We start from the raw sequence: 15,332 nt of genomic DNA, 5'->3' as shown, positions 1-15,332 counted from the left end.
CCCTACTTGATGTTCCTTCAGATTTCCTCACACTTTGTCATTTCTTGAAGCATTCAGATCATTAGCATAGTGCTATTAAAAAAAAAAAGCATAACTTTTAGGAAACACCATGGTAGATCTGCAAGAGTCACCACAAATCCCCAAGTTGCCCTTTTATTTTCTACTCACCAGGTAGATCCCTCCATTGGGGTTCCCCAGTGTCAGCAGAGGTTTTGATTTCTAAATCACCAGTCTTCTGTTTCTCTGTTATGTCAGCCAAGGAAGTGGCTCAACCAGCAAGCTTTCCTGTACATAAGTATGAACAACATACAAGTGAGAATGGGAGCCTGTGTACCGGCCAGTTAACTTCTGACCCACACTTCCTCTAAAACTATTAAAAGTATAGTAGTAAATGCTGTATAAAGAAATTCAAATGTCTCTTGAGATGCTTTAAAAACTGCAGTTTTCCTGCAACTAGAAATGAGATGAATCAGGGCTTTGGATATATTTCCTAAAAAAATTAACTGGAAGAAAAAAAATGATGCTTTCTGAAATAATGCTTCAAGATGTCTATGGTGAGCTGTGTTCTCTTTCCACTGTATATCATTATCTTGACATGCAAACACCCTTTGGCTCAAAGCTACCAAGGACTGGCATGATAGGCCTTCCCCTAAATGGCAAAGAGGAGAATGATTGGGTAGGAATCCAATCATCCTTTTCATCATTGCATATGAATCTAAAACCATTGCTGAAAACTGCCACACTGGAGGCTAGGAATTTCACGGCAGCAAGGCAAATAGCCAGTGTGTACCACACTGCTCCAACCAGCTGTGTCCAACTCAGGTCCCTGGTGAAGACAAGCGCCCAGTCCCATTTACACAATGTAATGCATGCTGGTTTGAAAATCGAATGCTTATTGCTGCTAAAACAGTGGAAAGTCATTTCAAAAAGAAGTCCCCAACCTAGTAGTAATGTGGACATGAAAAATATCTTTTCTAAAATTCACAATAACTAAAATTCAATTGATTGACTATCCCTATCATTAGCATTCAGCCTCCTCCCTCATATGCCCCAGAGGAAGGGAAAGATAACATGAGTTTTGTCACACTTCTTATTTCTTTTTTAAAATATTATTTCTTTCCCTGAAGGAGATTGAGATGTGTGTATGAATATATGTGCATATATATTGCATGTATATAGATATGTATGTAATACAAATGTCCTAATGGATCCAAGGCTTCCCACAAATGCATGAATAGATGGTAAGAGTGGAGGATGCTCAGCTTTTAATGAACACTTATTTGTCTCTATTAAAAGTCAATATTAAGTATAAAGAGGGGTTAGCTAGGTGGTGCAGTGGATAGAGCACTGGGCTTGGAATCAGGAAGATTCATCCTCATGAATTCAAAGCTGACCTGAGACTCTCCCTGAGTGACCCTGGTAAGTCACTTGAACCTGTTTGCCTTAGTTTTGTCATCTGAAAAATAAGCTGGAGAAGAAAATAGTAAACGACTCCAATATCTTTACCAAGAAAACCCAGATAGATTCAGGAAGAGTCAGAGAGGCCTGAAAATAACTGAACAACAAAAACATCTTTTTTCAATTGAAAATTCTATCATAAAGGATGGACTCTCTAGAAACATAGAGAGATACAAGGGAAAATCGAGGTTACTTAAAAACAAAATATCAAAAACTTTTTTTTTCATAAAAGCTCTGTTCTAAGTTTTCTGCAAACACCTAATGGTGTTGCTGTCTTGAACTCCTAAGTATCTTTTATTCCTAAGTCTTCTGGCTCAGACATACTGGTGGTCTTTATTGAAGAGAAGAAAGGAAAAGCAAGTCATTATCAAGCATACTACTATATATATATATATATATATATATATATACACACACACACACACATATATATATATATATATAAAACCTTTGCTAGGGTGAGGTAGGGAAGGATGGGAGGAATGTTGAAAACTATCATTAAATATAAATGAAAAAATAAATTAGAATTAAAATTAAAATCAATAAAAACTAATAAAAATAAAATAATTTTTTTTTTAAAAAGATAATTTACAGACATCTGAGATACAGCATGCTTGCTAGAGGAGCAGGCTCATCAGACATCTAAATTCAAATACTGGCTGTCTCTTGCCAAGACATCAACTGACCAGAAGTTCACTGAGATTTTCACGTAATTCAGTTGCTTCTATTGAGACATCCCTCTACCAGTAGCAACATAGAAAAGCAACAGAGAGAATAGTAGAAGAAGCCTTGCAAATAAGTCCCCTCAACTGATCAGTTCCCCCTTTTTCTAGACAACTCATCAAGGTAATAACTGTCAGCAACAACCGGTAAAGTAATGATAGATTAACTTTGGGAATTTCTCACAAATCACTCTTTTTGGCTTATGACTCAAACTCATTTTTCCTGGAACATCAGAATAAAGGTCAATTTGAGGTCTTTTCAATACAATGGTAAAGTAACCTCAAGTACTGAGATTAACCAGACATTAAATATGGCAGATTTTACTGCATCCAACAGAAGATATGAATACATGGCATTGTTTATGTGAGTAAAAAAAAGTAACAAATCTAATTTTCTTTATAGAGATATGAAAGTACTTTGAAAAATTATTCAGTTGCATCTATGACCCCATTCTGGTATTTTCTTGGCAAAGATCCTGGAGTGCCTTGCCATTTCCTATTCCAGAAGAGAAACTGAGACAAACAGGATTAAGTGATTTGCCCAGGGTCAGAGCCAGAAAGTGTCTGACACTGGATTTGAACTCAGGAAAATGAGTCTTCCTGACTCCAGGGATGACACTCTATCCACTTTGCTGCCTAGCTACCTATGAAGCACTTAAAATTTAAAAGAGACTTGGGCTTTCACTCCATAACCAATACAAGTCACTTTACTACTCAAGGTCAGTTTCCTCTTCTTTCAAATGAAGGGATTGGAGCAATTGAATTCTCAAGTTCCTTTCAACTTGAAAATTATATTTAAAAATAATTGATAGTGGTAAGGCATGGAAATTAAAGCTAGCTGCCAAAAGAACCACAGCCAAGTGAACATCAAGCAGGAATTGAGGTAAAGCAGTTATTAAATCATAATGTAAGTCAGGAGAAGGGAGAGAAATAATGTGATTTTGATAAACTTCAAATATGACACAACTTTCCTGGAACACATATGTTCTATAAAGCAAAATGATATGTGGACAGACTACCTAGCTTGTCATTATCCATTACTGAAAATGGTAAAAATTCTGGACATATTCACCAGAGAAATCCTGAAGCTCTCAACTTAGCCTAATATTTATTCACCAAATCTCAAATGATATCTGTTGAAGAGTTCCTTGGAGGAACTTCTTCACTGACATGCATTGTTAATTTGAAACCAAAATGGTGCATTGACATTTGTGTTTAGACCCAAGAGCTGTTTAATTCTCCTACTGAAACAACTTCCTGCAGTTCTGAAATTAAGACCTCACTTATAGTTGAATAAACTGGGTTAAGATCATTACTGTACAACTCAACCAATTGTCAAGGAGTCAGTTTAAGGGGGCAGGGGGAACTAGATTTTTGTGGTGAAAGTTGGAAATGATAGGGGAACAGAAATGTCAGAAATTTAACAAGAGAAGACCTTAGGAAAATGTTCCCAACCTGCAAATGCCTCAACTGTGTATCATAGGATCACAGGTTTAAAACTGGAAGAGACCTTTGAATTCATCTAATCCATCTTCATTTTACAGATCAGGAAACTGAAGCGTAGAAAAGTACTGAAATCCAGGTCTTCCTCTTCCTGTTGCAACACAATGCCTCTCCTAGGCAGGCAACTATCCTTGAAAGCGTTCTGTCTCTTTTGTGCCAAATATCTAAAGACTAAGTCAATAGATATCTATTAAGTATCAGCTATGTGCCAGACACTGTATTAAGCACTGAGGATACAAAAAAAGTCAAAACATAATCTCTGTCCTCAATGAATCAACAATCTAATGGAACTGGATTTAATAGAGACCTGAGCTTTCACTCCAAAACCTATACAAAATCACTTTGCTACTCAAGGTATCAGTTTCCTCTTCTTTCAAATGAAGGGATTGGAGCTGAATTCTCAAGTTCCTTTCAACTTGAATATTAGCTAATATTAGCACTGATGTTTGAAAAGCACTTTACAAATATTATCTCATTTGATCTTCACAATAATTCTGAAAGGCACATGCTATTATTTTCCCCATTTTATAGATAAGGAACCTGAAGCAAACAGAGGCCAAGTAACTTGTTCAGGAATCACACAGCTAGCAAGTATTCAAGACAGGACTCAAAAGCAGATCTTCCTGACTTCAAGTCAAACATTTATCTGCTGTATCAACTATTATGTCTATTATTATGTTTATTTAATTGAATTGAGTAAAGAAAACATACTGGGAATATCTAACCTAGATTAACAAATATTTAAGCAGACTATAATCATTGTCTTTAATCATATGTTATTATAGAAGAGTTAGGCTTACTCTATTTGGTCCCAGGTCAAAACTAAGATTAATGGCCAGAGGTTATTAGGAAGCAAATTTTGGTTCAATAAGACTTCTTAATAAGCTCATGTCGTACAATAGAACTGGTTGTGCTATGAAGCATAAAGTTCCCCAGCACTGGAAATGTTCAAGCAGAGAGTAATGTTGCATCAAGGATTTCTTTGGGAGGTGTCAGTTTTGACTAGATGATTTCTAAGCTCATACCTAAGCTTAATATTCACTGATTTTGTGATCCCTCTAGTTCAGGTGTGGCAACCCACAGTCTGCAGAATGAAGAAAAGAATGAGGGTATGCACCAATATTGCAACATCACAGACCAGTTTAACCCTTAACAAACACTTTTTTGACGTTTTTCACATAAATTAATATTAATATTGTGTAGTCTCACAAACCACCAGAGTTTTAGGGTTTTTGCAAAAGATATACATATGGAAATAGGATCTTCATTTTAAAACATTTTATGACTCATCATAACTGCTAGACAACTTTATTGAATGCAGCAATAATTGTTATTTTGTCACAGGACTTTGAGAGCAGATTTCAGGATTTTAGAAAACACCAACTGCATGTCAGTATATTTGCTACTCCATTCTCCAGTGACATCAACATGTTATCTGCAAACTTGCAAATAGAATGTATAGAGTGGCAATCAGATATGTCTTAAAGAAAAATTTATTCAACTGTTTTATTGAACTTTTATAAATTGTATCTGCCTAAAGAAAAATATCTGGCATTTACACAAATATGTCTTGTTCATGATGTCTCTTTTGGGGAGTATGTATGTTTACAAGCAACTTTTTTTCCTGCATGAAGCATAAATAAAATAAAAATAAGAAAAATTTCAGAGCATCTTGAAAATATTCTTCACCATGCTAAAACCTCTATCAAACCAGATATAGATGCACTGATAGCGAAAAAGTAGGCTCAAGTTCACATCAAAAATGGTATGCTCTTATTTTTTGTTAAAAAAGTAAATGCTTTATTATACTCATTTTAATTCTTATACTTTATTACATTTTACTATATTTTATTACATTATTACATATGATTATTAAACTCATGGAATTATGGATTACATTGTAATCATAAATAAATATTAACTCTACATGCAGGCCTTGACAAGTTTTTGTTGGGCAATGTCACCCAGAAGGGCTAAAAGTCTGGACGCCCATGATTTGGTTCATTATGATCTATTAATTTTTTGAACACTCCTATCCCTTATTGTCCATAACATTTATCCTTACTCTGATATGTCATTGTCTTATTCTGTTAGATAACTCTTGCATGTGAATAATTTATCTCTCCAACTAGATTCACAAATCTCTTTACTTCTCACTGTGCTTAGCATATTACCTATATAGTTTATAGGCACCGAGACTTTTAGGACACTCTGTATAACAAATATTTCATAATATATCTGAGGTAGCCTGATGCTTTGCAAAATATGCTGAACCATGAATTAAACATTCAACACAAGTAGTTTCTCAACACATGCTATATGCAAAGGGTATAACTAAGAAAATGAAAAACATTCCTCACTAGTAAGGGGCTTACATTCTATTTTGGGGAATGGGGAGAAATATAACATGAACATGGCTAAATAAATACAAGACCAGGGTTTCTGTCCTAGCTCTCACCTTTTCTAATTATAAGCCTGTGGACAAATCATTTCATCTTTCCTAGAGCATTTCCTCATCTGCTTAATGGGTAAATAATAACAATCCTGACTTGGACCAGGAAAATTATCATTATCAGCAATGTAATTTATAATCTATTTAATGAAATATTGTAACAAGACTCATTCCTTGAGAATATAAAGCATTTTTACGTAGGTAATCTTATTTGCTTTTTCCAACATGCTACCTCCATGACACAGGTTTAGTAATATCTCCTTTGTGCCCATGTGGTGGTGATATTAAGTTCAAAGTCATACAGAGAATGGTAAAATAATAGAATTTCAGACTGGAAGGGGTTTTAGAGATTACCTATACTAGGTTCTTCATTTTACAAATGAAAAAACTTATGTTCAATGTAGTAGTGAGATTTATTCAAGTTAGTAAGCAGCAGAGCCAGAAGTCAAAAGCCTCCAAATCTAGTACTCTTTCCAACATAAAAGAAATCCTGGGTCCAAAGAGTTTTTTTAATAAAATTTTATTTTTCCCAATTACATGTAAAAACAATTTTAATATTCATTTTTTAAAAATTCTGACATAGAATTGTTTTAATATTTTGATAACTATATCTCAATATATTTGGTTTTTTAATCCTGTACATTTTATTGTATGAATTTAGAAACATTATTCTAAAAAGGAATCTTTTGATAGACTGCCAAATGGAGTCTATAACATCCAAAAAAGTTAAGAACTCTTGTTTTAAGATTATTTATCTTCAAACATTTCATTTTACAAAACATAAACTGGGGTATTCAAGAGGTAAAGTGACTACCTAGGTCATGTGGGTAGGAAATGGTAAAGTCTAAATTCATTACCAGATCTTTTGATAACAAATCTGTATTCTTTCCACTACCCTAGCCTCCTCTTTTCTTGGGATCTTAGAGATCATCTAGTTCTGCAGGCCTTAATTTGGGATCCATGAATTTCATATATATATATATATATGTATATATATATGTATACATATATGTATACATATATTTACAATAATTTACAAAATATATTATATATATGTATATATATTTACTATATATATATATTTACAATAATTTTGAAATAGTTACTATCCTTTATAACCTTACCTTCTATCTTATTTTATGCATGCATAAGATTTTGAACAAATCTAAGTATAATTCTACAGGGGAAAAAAATGGACTTATAATAAAATAAGAAGTTCCAAGTAATCCTGATAAAAACACCAGAGCTGCAGAGAAACTTTGAAGTTCTACTATAGGACTCAAGAGAAACATAAAAAGGTAAAGATGAATGAATAATCATAAGGAGATTAACAAGAATAAATTGCTTTGTTTAAATATAAGGAAAAGAAACATGAACCCGATTATCATCAGAGGTTATAAAGGGAGTCTAAGTAGAGGGCCTGGGATTGGATATTGATCTTAATGAAAGAAAGGAAAGGGAAGGGAAGAGAAAAATCTCTAGGGAGAAGGGGAAAGGAAAAGAAAGTTAAGAGAAATTATTTCACAATTAGAGTGTGTGAGAAGAAAATCTATATATACAAGGAGGATGGAGTGGGAAGAGAATCTGACATTTAAACCTCACTATCATCTGAAATGGTCCAAAGAGAGAAGAATAAATATATACACACAGATCCACACACACACACAGGCACAGAAATACATTTCATTAAAGGCAAATATGAGGGAAAGGAAAGAAAAGGGATTTAGAGAGAGTGTTGATTAAGACAGACATTAGACCAAAACCAAGCAAACTCTAAGGATGTACAAAAATATTTATAGTTATTTTTGAAGTAGCAAAGAATTGGAAACTGACAGAGTATCCATCAATTGACTGAATAAGTTGCGTATGGCTGAATAAGCTATGGTATGTGAATGTGGTAGAATCTATTGAGCTATAAGAAATGATGAAGGGGATGGTGACAGAGAAACCTGGAAAAACTTGGGTGAAGTGATTGAGTGAAGTGAACTGAACCAGGAGAACAAATTATACAATGACAATACTATAAAAAAAAAAACAACTTAGAAAGATTTAGGAAATCTGATCAACATAATGAAAAATCCATGATTCCAGAAGCTTTATTATGATACATAATACCTATCTCCTGAAAGAGGTAAAGTACTCAGAAAAAAAAAAAAAGAATGAAAAGTATTCATTTTTTTTGACATGGCCAATGTAGAAATTTGTTTTGTTTAACCTACATATTTGTACGAAGGGTTTTGTTTTCCTTTCTTTTTCAACTGAGGGATAAGCATAGAAGGAAAAGAAAGATTTTTGCTGATTAAAAAAAATTTAATTGAAATATTATTCTGAGATTAGTTAACAGCATTTCTCTGTAACACTTTGCAGTTTACAAAGTATTTTACATATTATTTCATTTAATCCTCTCAACAACATCACATTATATCTGAGAAACAGGCAGAAAGAGGTTAAATGACTTGCCCAAGATCATGTGTGAAACAGGATTCAAACTCAGATGTTCCTGACTCTCAAAGTTCAGCATTCTATTTGCTGCATCACCTAGCTACCTCAGAGAAGAGATCCAAAGCCTTCACCAACTTGCTGCAGTGAAGAACCCCTTCCCTAAATCATAGTATTTCTATCATTTGAGGAGAAAGAGGAAATTTTATCTGTTCATTTCCACACTATCTGCAATCTACATGTATTTCTATGTACAACCTCAAACCCCTTTCTTCCTCTCTCTCCCAAAATAAAATAAAATGCACTATAAGGCAAAATAAATTTTATTCAATCTCTACTTAAACGCCCCTTTTTTGAAAAAAAAAATGTTAAAAGCAGCTTCTTTGATTCAACCATGTAAATTCTCCTGGTTTTCTTGGTCTGAGATTCCTTTTGTAAGCTGGTATTTTCTGCAAATGTTCTCATTAATAAATAATATTCAGCTGAACTATTCTGACATGCTACTCTCCACAGAGAGTTGTGCAATTTCCCTATTGACAAATACAGCATAGAATAGAAAATGGACTTATGCAGACCCAGAGCATTTTTACTTAGAAAAAGTATTCTTGGGGGCAGCTAGGTGGTGCAGAGGATAGAACACTGTCCCTGAAGTCAGGAGGACCTGAGTTCAAATTCAGCCTCAGACACATAATAATTGTCTAGCTATGTGACCTTGGGTAAGTCACTTAATTCCAATGACTTAAATTTTTTTAAAAAGTATTTTCAAAAACAATTAATTCTCTATAGTTTCTTCTCAGGTAGTTTACAGGTTTATTGTTTCTTTCTTCCCTTTCCCACAAAGTAAACTGTTCCATTGCTTTAGGTACATTATAAATACTGGCTTCCGATATACTATTTTTAGAATCATATTGATGAGCCCTTGCCATCGACACCTTCTGGTTTCCTGAACCCAACAATGGGGAAAAAGTCACACTGGGCACCATGTTCGTGTCTTAGGTTAGTTCTGAATTTCTGTTTTATGCTCACTCATTGCAATGATGTCCTTCTATTGAGCAACAAAATCTTGTGATTCTGATATAATAAGAACAAGTCAACATGAATAAAGAATAGAATGATGTAGAGGAGCACTGGACCTAAGAGTCAAAAGACAAGGATTTGCATGTTCCCATTCTATAAGATTCATGGAAGTAATCAAGGAAGCAAGCAGTTATTATCTACAATAGGCCAGGTAATTATCAGGTTCTGGAAGCACACACACACACACACACACACACACACACACACACACACATATATACAAATGAAACATTACCTTTATTTCCTTCTCCCAAAGAGATTACTATTTTTATTCCTGAGACTAATTGTGCTCAGTCTGGAAGTGATCTTTCTACTATGGCATACTACTTCATGCACGATTATGGGAAAGTGACTTAAATTCTAGGCACTTCATCTGCAAAATGATAAAATGATACATTAACTATCAATCTCAATTTGTAATGAGAACAATGCTTTACAAAATAAGGAAAACTTTGGTGAATTAATTAATAAGCATTTCCTAAGCACCTACTAAGCACCACTCTTTGCAAGGCACTGAAAATAAAAACAAAAATAGATAATCTCTGTCCTCAAAAGCCTCACTCACAGTCCATTTAGGGGAGACAAAGGTGCATATATAAATATTTATGAAATAGATGCAGGGTGATTGGAAGGGGAAAACACCAGGGCTAGGATGAGGAAGGGAATATCAGAAAAAACCTCATGGAGAAGAAAGTGTTTGAGCTGAGCCATGAAAGAAATTAATAATTTTGAGGAGGTGAGAATGAAATTGGTAAGAGAAACATCCAACAGTAAGGCAGGGAAACAGAATACTATTTGTAAAGAACAGTGAGAAAGCAATTTGACTGGACCACAGTATGTACAAAGGAAAGTAATGGGGAAAAAAGACTGGAAAAGGAGATGGGATTTGGAGACCACAGAGGTCTCATATAAGACCCTTTAAAGACCACTATCACTCCTTGCTCAAACTCAAGATGACTCATGAATAGTAAAGGAAAGGGGAACTGTTAATAATGATCATATTTTTCATTAAAATACGAATAGGAAGAGATGGAGGGAAATTAAATAGACATCATTTAGGGCAAATCTCTGGCCACAGGCTCAGAAGACTCAAGAATGAGGAAGGTCAGAAGTTGTGGTGTCTTAAATTGGGGTTTAGACATTAATGAAGTATAGAAAATGGTGAGAGAGAGAGAGAGAGAGAGAGAGAGAGAGAGAGAGAGAGGAGAACACTTGTGGCTAAGTGTAAAATCCTCTGAATCAGTTGCAAAAAAAGAGTTAATTTTTCAGGAACAGCCTGGTAAATAAGATCTCTGACCCAAGTCTGTTTTTTCACATGCTTTTACATTTAATTCCTTATAGTCTATAATAGAATATATCCACAGCTTAGACAACATTTATAAATCATACCATGATTCGGATGTTGGACAATTACTCAAGCAAGCATTTGAGATTCCAGACAATATGTCACCCCTCTACTCTCATACAGATCTGAGCATGAAAAGAATTACACTCAAAAACTAAAGCTATTTGTCCTTTTCAACTGATACACATTCTTTAGTTTTGAAAGGGGAGGAGAAGAGAAGATGGGGAGGAAAATAGGCACACCAAAATGGTCTATAGGGACATTTTTGTTTACATGCAATCCTGCACCTGTGAAATCATCCCTTCCAGCAGAGTTATACTGAGAACACAGCTGTATTCTCTTTTATCTCCCACCCATACCCCCTCCTGGGCAAGGTCCTTTTTACACAACCTAAAGGACACCCAATTTAGCTCAGAGTCAAGTATTCTGGCAAAACCCAGTATTCTCAGAGTTTCCATTTGTGTGTTTTCTTGGTAAAGTCCCTGTTTCCTGGGAGATGGAAATAATGATGATAACACCTCCTAAAAAACTTAAGACTCCTTCCAGAGAGTCCAAAGCCCTTGCATAGTCACACCAACAGAATTACATCAAAAACCACACCCCATCCTAGCAGAGCATGTAGATATTTATCATAGTTATATTAGGGAAATGGGCAGCTAGGTGGAGTAGTGAATAGAGTGCCTAACCTGGAGTGAGGAAAACTCATCTTCCTGAACCTCAAATCTGGCTGATTGTGTGACCCTGGACAAGTGACTTAATCCTGTCAGTCTCAGTTTTCTAATATGTAAAATGAGCTAAAGAAGGAAATGGCAAGCTATTGCTGTACCTTGGTCCGAAAATTCCAAATGGGGTCATGAAGAGTTAGACATGACTGGAATGATTCGACAACAAAATATTAGAAAAAGAGGTGCCAAGGTCCAAGCGTGCGGGGGGGGGGGGGAGCCTTCCAGATGTGTTTTAAAAATATTAATCAGGTTGCCAAAACTTTCACTATATTACAAATAACTTAAGCTACACTTTGTGTATTTCACTATATTTTACCCCAATGAATACAAAAGAGAAAAAGGTACAAGACCTCAAATTCTATTTTAGAATAGCTCTAATTTTTCTTAATTTATTTCCTCATATCAAGACAAAATTTTCTTTTCCATGACTTCCATACAAGTTGCTTCTGGTTCTAATCTTTGGAGCCAAGCTAAAGAAGTCTTAGGTGTCTTTCTATATAAAATCCTTTCAATTGCTTCAAGACTGCTAGCATGCCCTTCTCTTGTCCAAGTTAAATATTCCACACATCCTGTGATTTACTGCTCTTGTCTCTTTGTCCACACTGTTCTCTATGGCTAAAATATGCTAATTCTCCATCATCACTTGTTTAATTTCTACCCATCCTTTAGAGTCCAATTCCATACTGCTCTCTCCATGAAAGAAGTTAGGTGATGCTGAAGATAGAGTACCAGACCTAAAGTCAAAAGACTCCTGTTCTTGAGTTCAAATCCAGCCTCAGACATTTACTAGCTTTATTATCTTGGGGAAATCATTTAACCCTGTTTGCCTTTGTTTCCACATCTCTAAATGAGTTGGAGAAGAAAATGGAAAACCATTCCAATATCTTTTTGATAAAATCCCACATGGGGTCACAAAGAGTCAGACACAACTAAATGACAATTCTCCATGAAGATTTTTCCTGATCCTATAAAGCAAGTCAAATCAACAATTAAATGCCTACAATGTCCTAGGTACTGTATTAATGATACCCCCCCCCCATGGACCTTATAGAGCATCTTGTTTGATATCTCTTAGAAGCACCTATCATATCCTCTTGTGTTCTATGTGGTTTATTTATGCCTTTACTCCCTAATTTGACCATAAGTTAAAAGAAGAAAAGGATCTTTTTGAAAGTTTTTAATTTCTCCATTGCCTAGGAATAATATTTCTATTATGTAAGTAAATAACAGTAGAGTGTAATGAGAATTGAAATGAGTAGATCTGGGGTCCAAATACTTCCTATGCTACTTACTACTTGTGTGTCCTTGTTTAATTATCAGTCCTTAACCCAACTGACCCTGTTTCCTTGTGCTTTCCTTAGTCAGCTAGTTAGTACAGTAGATGAAGAGCTAGGCCTGGAATCAAGAAAATCTCAAATCTAGCCTCAGAAACTTACCAGCTGTGTGATCCTGGCCAAGTCACTTAACAATCTTATAAAATATTTAAAAAATTATTATTATCCCCATTATATAGATCAGGAAACTGAGGCTTTTGGAGATTGTGACTTTCCCATTGTCTAGTAAGTGTCATTGTTTAAATTTGAACCATATCATCCTATTTCAATTAATATACTCTTTTCACTATAATATATTAGAAGCACAAAACTCTGCACACAGTAGGCACTTAAGAAATATTTGCCAAATTGAATTGAGTTGGCATTCACCCATGCTTAAAAAGTAGGTAGGAAGCAGTGGGGAAAAAATACTTGCCATCAGTGAACTTAAGAGTTGCTCATAATATTAAACTCTGTAAGAGAGAAGTAATTGGTTGTCATTAAAGAAGCAACTTCCAGGGGAGCTGATCAAGCATCGATCCCCTACATTCTCCAGTAAAAGGCAATGCACAAGTGGGAAAATGCTCTGATGATGACCCTGCAAAACCCATTAAGCAGAGGCCAGAGAAGATGAATTGAAACACAAGAAGAAGTATTTCTTGGCAGGACTGAAGGCAAAAGGAAGAGAAAATTGAATCAGAAATGGAAAACTCCCAAGTGACATAAACCATCTCACGCATATATAAAATGCACAGGGAATGACAATTTAAAGAGGCATGAAAAATGTAGAGAAATTAATCAAATAATAATGACACCATTTTTATAAAAAAAAAAACTTGCATTATTAGATAGGCTTCTCTCTTCCCTCCCTTACCTCCATGAATCCTTTGGAGAGTCAGTCTATCTACAATCCAAGAGTTTGGGAAAAAGTGATTCCCACAATGCATTTTTCATCTACTCTATTGTGGCCTCTGCCAAAGAGAAGTTGTGGTTGCTGTCTTCAATCATTAGGCATCTGCCAAAATATACATGATGGCCTGTGGGATCTGTGAGGAGATGGCTGTAAGTTCATGTAGGGACCAGGGAGAAAAAAATTGAAAAAAACTCATAAAATTATTCTTTGAGAGACAAAGGGGGAAAGATGTCATCTTATTAAGAGATTAAAATTCCTCTCCTACCCTAGTCACCAAATCTATGTAGATTTTACGAGATTTCAGCTCCAAAGAGAAAATCTAAAGAACCTCTTCCTGTTTTAATTTTGTGGTGCTAGTGAAGCTTTCTGGATAATGGCAAGAAATCCAAGAGAAAATTGCCCTGTATTGTTTTGAAGACAATAATGACTCTTCATCCAAAAGAATGCTCCTTAAGCCATGTTGCAAATCTAATGTGGCAATAAGGCTTAGTGGTTTAAAATTGCCATTCCAATATAGGCAGAAAGAAATTGGATGAAGGCTAACCAGAACTGACAAATGGAACTGATATGAGTAATCTCTGAATCCTCTTATTAGCCACAGAAGTTTCATCAGAAGAGAGACAGATGAAACTATGCAATCTTTTGTTTAGGTTATGTACCTATGAGTCTCGTTCAATAAAATACTTACTAATAGCTATAGCCATAAAAAATGCATATGCACAATGCTCTAAGGGTTGCACTAATAGGCAGGAGATTAATAGCTGCCGAGTAAAACCTTGTTTTGTATTTCTTATAATAAGAGTGAAAATTACAATTTAGTTCTTTGCCATTTAAAGATCAGGGTAGGAAGCAGACAGATATGTCGCTTTACTTTCCAATTCAAGAATCTTCATATTTTCTATTTCATAAATGAGAGGGGAAACACGTACAATATGTTCTTGTAGTATTTACTAATCTATTGGATCTGTTCAAATTTGATCTCAGTAATTAGCTGAATAAAGCAATGCAAGTCATTTAATTGCTATATCAGCATATTACAGATGCCAAAAACACTGACCTTCGCAAGTCATTTCAAGAATCTACTCCAGGTAGTTTCCTAGTCTTCTGTATTTAATCCCACAAGAGATCTCTATTCCCTTATTTTCAAACCCCTCCATTATTTGGTCTCATAAACCCTCCATACGTTTTCCATTACTTCCTAATGTACACTATCTCCACTCCAGACAAGTCTATTCACCTCAATGCCTTTGCTCATACTTCTTTCCTATATCAGGAATGTCCTTTCACAACCCCCATGCTTATTGAAATCTGACTCATCCTTATGCTCTACCCTCCACAAAACCTCAGCAACTACTCCACACCACTAAAATGCCTCTCATCTCTGA

At 35.0% G+C, this 15,332-nt stretch overlaps 1 protein-coding gene across 8 annotated transcripts in view; it reads right to left on the bottom strand.

Moving 5' to 3' along the window:
- Positions 1 to 15,332, bottom strand: part of CSGALNACT1 (chondroitin sulfate N-acetylgalactosaminyltransferase 1) — a 426,592-nt gene that overhangs the window by 139,745 nt on the left and 271,515 nt on the right. For all 8 annotated transcript variants that reach the window (XM_074209074.1, XM_074209073.1, XM_074209070.1 and 5 more), the window contains one exon: positions 169 to 285. The gene's annotated coding sequence lies outside the window, so the exon portion shown is untranslated. The remainder of the gene's footprint in view (positions 1 to 168; positions 286 to 15,332) is intronic.

The sequence above is a fragment of the Macrotis lagotis genome, chromosome 1, assembly GCF_037893015.1.
Source record: "Macrotis lagotis isolate mMagLag1 chromosome 1, bilby.v1.9.chrom.fasta, whole genome shotgun sequence".
Classification (NCBI taxonomy): domain Eukaryota; kingdom Metazoa; phylum Chordata; class Mammalia; order Peramelemorphia; family Peramelidae; genus Macrotis; species Macrotis lagotis.
Note: the sequence above shows the minus strand (reverse complement) of the source record. Positions and strands in the feature narration are given on the sequence as shown.